Here is a 7,972-nt window from a genome sequence, read left to right as displayed (position 1 = left end):
ACCTTACCATTGCGCCAAGGCTCACCCTCTTTTTCTTTTTCTTTTTTTGCAATATAATAGCAAATTATGAATTCCAGATTTTAGCTTTCATTGCATTTCATTGAGTATTTTTGTTGTAGTGCTACGCTTCGTTTCCTCTTTTTGAATTATAGAGAAAAGAATAGAGCTTACTCATAATTTTCCTGGAATGGGTAGTTTTAATGGATCCTGACTTGTGACCTAGAGTCTTAATTTGGAATAAATTATACCAAAATAAATAAATATTATGTAGTGTATTCTTAGTTTAGGGACACAAATTATTTACTTGCCAATCATAGTAAAATAGGGCGCATTTCATTGGCATCGAAACTTTTATCGCCTTTTGAACATATGCAAATATGGGTATCGGCATAAAACAAAGTTTTATGGCCCTTTTACTTCGAATGGAACAGACCCTAATTGAAAATTCATTCCAAGGAATTCCTTATATTCATTCCATGTTTTGTTTTATAAGAATGTACTTGTCAATTATTTTCCCTAAAAAATATTGTCATGTACTCTTTATATCATATCAATACACCAGCTGGTTTCTTAGATACATCCTGTTTAATTGTTTTTTTTTTTTAATCTTTGCCCCCCATGGAGCAAATTTCTGGCTCTGCCCCTGAGTACATGCACGTTCATCAAGTACCAGCATGGCTTTTGAGTCGTTGACTCAGTCCAAGCAGACTTCACCTGATAATTCCTTCTTTGATGACCTATTAAACCCCAAAATGGGTGTAGACAATATATATGTGTATGTATGAAAACCACCAATTCAGCATCAGTTATTTGATAGGATGGCAATTGGGTAGCTGAGTCTCATAAAGAAACAACGTCTTCGAAGTTCTATCAAATGTTGCAAATTTAAAGCATTCGGGTCAATTTCCTGTGCGTAGCGTAAAGTCTGGTGTTGCAATGAATACGTATTCCTTTAACTATTTAATCATCTACAGTAGGTGAGAAAAATCTCTACCTTCCTATAAATGTCAACAAGGAAATTAAATAGACGTAACAAACTAATTAAATAGACGTACCAGAATGGCTAGCTTTTCTTTCCTTCAATTTGGTTTTTTGCAGGCAAGCTGAGTCGAACTCCTTGTCTCTCATAGATAATGAATTCTCTGTTTAGAGTCATTAGGGAGAGTTCAAAACCCACAATTGACTTTACTTCCATCCGACATTATGATAGGAGTATCCATCGTTGACTATATATTCCCATAGCTATAGATCCCTGACTAAAATAATGCAGGGCATGATCCCACCATTTGATTGTGATCGAACAGTAGTGAATAGTGTGTACTCCCAATGCTAGTGTATACACTTTTCGTCTTGGCCTATATATTATCAAACAGAAAGCGATACATCAGAAAGCTAGACTTTGAATCTATAGCAGGATTCCAACCATGTTTACCAAGATCTTAGTATTTCTGTTTCTCCTCATCAAACTTGCAGCTTCTAACTATGGTGGTTTCACCTACAATGGATTCCTCAGTGCCAATCTGAGCTTGGATGGCATTGCAGTAATCACACCCAACGGCCTCTTGCAGATCACCAATGACGTAAAGCAACGCAAGGGTCATGCCTTCCATTCCATTCCCTTGCAATTTAAGGATCCTACCAATGGTACTGTTTACTCCTTTTCTACTACTTTCGTCTTTGCAATGGTAGGCCCGTATCCTAATTTCGGCAACGGGATGGCCTTCGTGATCGCCCCAACGAGAGAGCTCTACTCAGCTCTCCCTGCCAAATATATAGGTATCTTCAATTTGAGCAACAATGGAAATTCTTCTAATCATGTTCTTGCGGTCGAGCTAGATACCACCCAAGACCTTGAATTTGGAGATATTGACGATAACCATGTGGGAATTGATATCAACTGCTTAAATTCTACCAACTCCACACATGCAGCTTATTATACTAGTGAAAATGGTGGGATCAAGAACTTAAGCCTTGTAAGTGGAGAACCAATTCAGGTTTGGGTAGAGTATAATGGTTGTGAAAAGAAACTTGATGTAACAATATCGCCAGTCAAGAGACCTAAACCCAATCGCCCTCTCTTGTCTTCAACGGTTAATCTTTCAGGGGTCTTGTTAAAAGATATGTATTTGGGTTTTTCTTCGGCGACAGGATTATTTATTCCAACTTCTCATTATGTTCTAGGATGGAGCTTTCAGATGAATGGGATAGCTCAAGAACTCCATCTATCGCGTCTTCCTAAGCTTCCTAGGAGAGGTCCCAAAAGGAAATCAAAAATATTTACAGTTGGTTTGCCCATAATTATGTTGCTTTTCATGTTAGTGATCGTCACCATCTTTATTCTTTTTGTTAGAAGGAAGATCAAATTCGCAGAGATACTTGAGGATTGGGAGCGTGAATATGGGCCTCAAAGGATCTCATACAAGGACCTATTCATAGCCACCAAGGGTTTCAGAGACAATGAGCTTTTGGGCATTGGCGGTTTCGGTAGGGTGTACAGAGGTATGTTACCTTCCTCCAAAGTACAAGTTGCAGTGAAAAAAGTTTCCCATGAATCAAGGCAAGGGATGAAGGAGTTTGTTGCAGAAATCGTCAGTATTGGAAGGCTCCGTCATCGGAACTTAGTGCAACTACTTGGCTATTGCCGGCGTAAAGGAGAGCTCCTCTTGGTTTATGATTTCATGCCCAATGGAAGTCTTGACAAATTACTATTTGATCAACCCATTTCAGTTCTAACATGGAATCAAAGATTTAAAATAATCAGAGGAGTTGCTTCCGGGCTCTATTACTTGCATGAAGAATGGGAGCAGATTGTCATCCATAGAGACATCAAAGCGAGCAATGTTTTACTAGATGATGAATTCAATGGAAGATTAGGCGATTTTGGTCTATCGAGATTATATGATCATGGAACTGATCCACAAACCACTCATGTGGTCGGAACTCTAGGTTATATGGCACCAGAGTTAAGCAGAACTGGCAAGGCAACGACAAGCACCGACGTGTATTCCTTTGGGGTTTTTATACTCGAGGTTGCTTGTGGAAGGAGACCGATAGAAACACGGGCGTCTTCAGAAGAACTAGTTCTTGTTGATTGGGTATTAGAATGTTGGAGGAGAGGGACAATTTTAGATACAAGTGATCCAAATTTGGGAAGTGATTATGTAGTGGAGGAAATGGAGTTGGTACTGAAGCTTGGCTTGCTGTGTTCACATCCTATATCGGCCACTAGGCCAACCTTGAGGCAAGTCATGCAGTTTCTAGATGGTGATGTTCCTCTTCCTGAACTATTGTCCGTTAGTTCAAATGTTAGTTTTCCACAAATGGGGCACAATGAAGGTTTCGATGATTTCATTGTGTCCTATTCTTCGTTTTTGGACATGTCAGGTGGATACACGTCGTCTATTGGTGAGTCAATCCTCTTTGGAGGCCGTTGATTCCCTCTAGGTCCACTACAAACTTTTCTATAATTAGTGTAACTGGCTATATGACATAGAATGTTAGTAAATTTGTTTCACTTTGGTAAAGGAAATACGGTGCCTATATATAGTCAGTAATATGAGTGCATCGATCTCAGTCAATCAAGGGTTGATTCGTCCTGGTAATCAGATTGATCGGGTTCATCGGATTACTTAACTCAATGGCTGAAAGCTACCGATTTGTGTTCAAACCTATTCAGAACTATTGAATCGATGGCCTTTCAAACTGATGATCAAACCATAAAGCCCTCATATTGGCGGTCCAGCAGTTCTGATCGGCGATCGGGACCAGAATATTGCTAAAGATTTTTGTGTTGATCGTTTACCGAACAATTGATAAGCAATCTGATCGACCAAGACCAATGGCTATCGCAGATTCTACAAAAAAGAGTCTAGCTTAATTTTTTTGTTTTATTATCATCATCATCATCATCATTATTATTTATGTCACGCCCCCATGCCATACACATATATACATATTCACAGCACAAGGCTTAAGGGTGCAACAACGCCGTACACCTGCAAAGCAAGCTTCATAAGCATAAAAGGCTAGCAAAACAATAATCAAAACCATCTGCAATAATCTAAATAACTGAATTTAAAGGTCTTACATCAATCCATTATTAAAATCTCAAATTCTCTCATCTAACCCATAATCCCATAATAATCAAAGTAACGGAATCAAATGACACAGTCTCAATAATCCTAACAATACTCACTGTCTAAAGAATGTAGAGTACTGAAAGATAACGATAATCAGAAATCAGAGATCACTTTTGCGCCTCTTCGTCGACTCCACGATGATCAAACTCTGAAAATGTTAATGTAACCACAGTCAGCTGAAAAGCTTAGTACATAATAACGCACTACGAAAGTGGGATCATGCATGCTAAAAAAGAGAGGTTCGTAACAGAATAGAAGGATGGAAGCCACAAGTGAGATAGTTAACACAAGTTCAATGTTGAAGAGTAAGGTTCATAAAGGCATAGATCAAAGTGTCACAACCAAAGAGTCACAATGTTCAAAGGATCAAAGGCCAATAATGAATAAAGTAGGTACAAGCTACACAAGGCATGGCTAATCATAAGAGCAATAGCTTAGAAGCAAAGTTAAGAAAAGATGTCTCATAATGTCACAACGAAGGGAGTCATAGGTTCTGTGGGTTACAGAAGGGAAACTCATATAGGTACAATACCACCCCGAGATCATCAGCTTAGTCCAAGCAAGTTATTTTCACCCCGACTGCCCACGGGTCCACAAAGTGAGTTATTGCTTACACCGACCGCTCACAATGTCGGAACTAGTTCCTAGGTTCACATAATTGTCGACAGGGCCAACGTTTATCCCCCATTGGCGGGATCACAGTTCTTATGTTCACATATAAGTTAATGCCCATGCCCCACTGACGGGGGTCTTTTCTGAGTTCCAATAACCTAAGCCTCTCAATAGGTGTTCAAAGTTCACACAGTTCAAGAGAAGGTGTTCAAAGTTCAAAGTGGGTGTTTCACATTAGTTCTAAAGTGGATTCATATTGTAGAGGATGTCTGATAGTTCAAAGATTCATATAATTAGAAAAATTGAAAGGGGTTTCACAAGTCCAAAATATTACACCTCGTAGGTGCACCAAATAACCAAATTCAATAGAGTTCATTCAATAAAAGGGTTAAAGCATGCAATACCCAAACATAGATCTGAGACTCTATTCAGAAGTTCATATATTCAAGAAGTTAGGCAACTTATGATCAAAGAATGTGATATCGAATGGTAAATCGCAACACTACAGTAGTACGGAATTACGTACCTCGAATGACGAATATATATCCCTCCAACAATTTGTAGGGCACAATACCTATCCCAAACAATGGCATACATATCAATAAATAGGCATAGGATAGTGGCCAAAGCAGTGATTAAAATCTCCCAAAATTAAGACAAATACTTCAAAATTTTCACTAGGTTCGGAAGTTCGACACTATTCATCGGACGCCAGACACTATTCATTCGGGCGTATCTGAGACTTCCGAAGGAAAATCACACCCTCGGGTTCTCGGTTCAGTATTCATCGAACGCCCGCTTACATAGACTGAGTTTTTCTGAAACTTCCAGATTCATCCCCGATTTTACCAAAACTTCAACAGACCATAACTTTTTTCGTTTTAGCACCGATTCGCGCATGGTCGGATCCGCTGGACTCTTATCGACGAGAGGAATCCATCTAAATCAATTTAAACTCCGAATTTGTACTAATAATTATCATAAAATAATCTAATCTTTTAGGTTAAATTCCTAAAACTAAAATTCTATGACATAACAGCCAGATCTTGAGTTCGTTGAGGATCGAAGGGCAATACCAAACCCAAGGAATCCATGATCAGTCAAAGGGTTCTTATTCTAAGGCATATCGATCACAAATCATACATTTTAAATACTTTAATCCTTGTTTTAGTGTTCTTAACATGCTAAATCTTATGTAGAACATATATCTTACCTCGATTTGTGTTATCTCCTTCCAAATCGCACTCTTACTCTCTTTCTCCACGTAGATCTTCTCTTAGTGCTGCAAAAATAGTTTAGGGTTTCTTAATCTCTCTTAAAATTGTATTTATTAGGCTTTTCTAAAGAAGCCCTAATTCTAATCCAACTTCTATTGACAAAATTACCCTTGATTCACAAGGGGGACGATTACATTCTACCCTCCTTACAAAAATTTCGTCCTCGAAATTTACTTAACATGTACCTGAGTCATTGAACAGAAACAGACCTTTGGTCTTCCAATCTTCCAAGTAACATTGTCTTTCAAATGATTCTTCCACTAAACTTTTCTGTCATTTTTTATACCACTTTTCTGATACTAAACTATAACATAACATAGGTCACAATGTGTCTCATAAGCACCTGATCTTTATGATCCACTATTCGAACAGGTCATTCGTCATAAGATAAGTCTTTCTCTCAATTGTAGATGTTTTACTTCGTCAATATGATTGAGATCAAATACAGAATTCAGTATGCATATTTGCCAAAGAAGGCGGCAATGCGAATTTGTAAGTCAATGTCCTCACTTTGTTCAAAGTTTCAATAGGTTCAAAGTATTTAGACTTCATTTTTCCAAAGTTTCCGAATTGCTCACCCTCTAGTGGGTGATATTAAAAAGTCATGATTTCCAACCTGAAATTCCAATTCCCTTCTTCTAATCTCAGCTTAACTCTTTTGCTGACTTTGACCTGTGCAAAGGCATTCTAAGATCAATCGGACTTTTCAAAAACTTACCGATCCAGTTCGAATCTCAATAAATTCTTTTCCACAACATAGTCCTAACATATTGGGGATCGGGATCCCCTTCTATTCCAAACCTCAAACAGATTCATCTGAATACTATCTCGATAACAATCACTATAAGCAAATTCGGCTAAGGATAGGTTATCTCCGCACCTTCTTATCAATTCAATCATACATACTCTGAAATTATATACCAAATTCACATATTTCCCTTAGAGTGACCATTTGTCTGAGGGTGTGAGGCAATGCCAAATTCGAATGATAATCCCAATATAGGTTTTCCCAAAAAGTATAACACCAAATGGGTATCCTCCTCTAATCCATTGGATGCCCTATTCCAAAATATCTGACTATCCAATCAGTATATAGCCGAATGTCTTTGTAAAGATACAGAGTTTCAATCCATTACTATCATAAAGATTGAGGCTAGTAATAGAGCAATTCACCTGAGGATTGCCTCTATCAAATCGGCTCACAGAATCACAGAAGACAGAAGTAGCTCTAGGCTAGTAATCTAATCAGTGTTTACATAATTTCATAAAAATAGTTTTCCTTTAATACTTATAATAATAATTCAGTTCCTTACATTCAATTGTATAGCTTAATAGTACACTTGTAGGATTAAACAAAATCAGGTTCGTATTCGTATGTTCATTATATTTCTAAAGATGGGGTCCAACTTGTGAATGGTAAGTGATTCTCCATAACAAAGGTGGTTACTTCATATCTATCATAAAGAACCTCTAACATAGTGCAATTCCTATGAGGTAAGATTCAAACACAGAATGAGAAATCACGGTTCTCATGGTCACCTTCCAATAGAGTTCAAAAGGGTAAAAAAAAAGATGTATGTCAAATATCAAAGTTCACATGGTCATAATCTAATAGGATATAAAGGATTCAAACGTGCATCTTTTTTTTTTTTTTCAAAGTCCACTTAGTCATATTCTCTTAGGATTCAAAATTTCAATTCTAAATACAGATCGATCCAAAGAGTTCCAATTATTACACATTCACATTCTAATATATTCAAAAGGTTCAAGTCTCACTACTAAATTCAAATATCGTGTGTGTGTGTGTGTGTGTGTGTGTGTGTGTGTGTGTCTATATATATATATATAGAGAGAGAGAGAGAGAGAAAAGAGTATACACTTGAAGCGCATAGGCACTGGTGCGCTTGAAGAGAGAGGTGGGCTCCCATTGGCTGCTTTAGTGGG

The 7,972-nt window shown here is 37.7% G+C and overlaps 1 pseudogene; it reads left to right on the top strand.

Annotated features, from left to right (window-relative positions):
* Positions 1-1,424: 1,424 nt before the first annotated feature.
* Positions 1,425-3,434, top strand: LOC143878563 (L-type lectin-domain containing receptor kinase IV.1 pseudogene; annotated as a pseudogene).
* The last annotated feature ends 4,538 nt before the right edge of the window (positions 3,435-7,972 follow it).

This window comes from Tasmannia lanceolata, unplaced genomic scaffold (assembly GCF_043159265.1).
Source record: "Tasmannia lanceolata isolate RefF3 unplaced genomic scaffold, GAP_Taslan_0.1 ptg000006l, whole genome shotgun sequence".
Taxonomy (NCBI): Eukaryota; Viridiplantae; Streptophyta; class Magnoliopsida; order Canellales; family Winteraceae; genus Tasmannia; species Tasmannia lanceolata.
The sequence above is the reverse complement of the archived record's forward strand: the minus strand, read 5'-3'. Positions and strand labels throughout refer to the sequence as shown.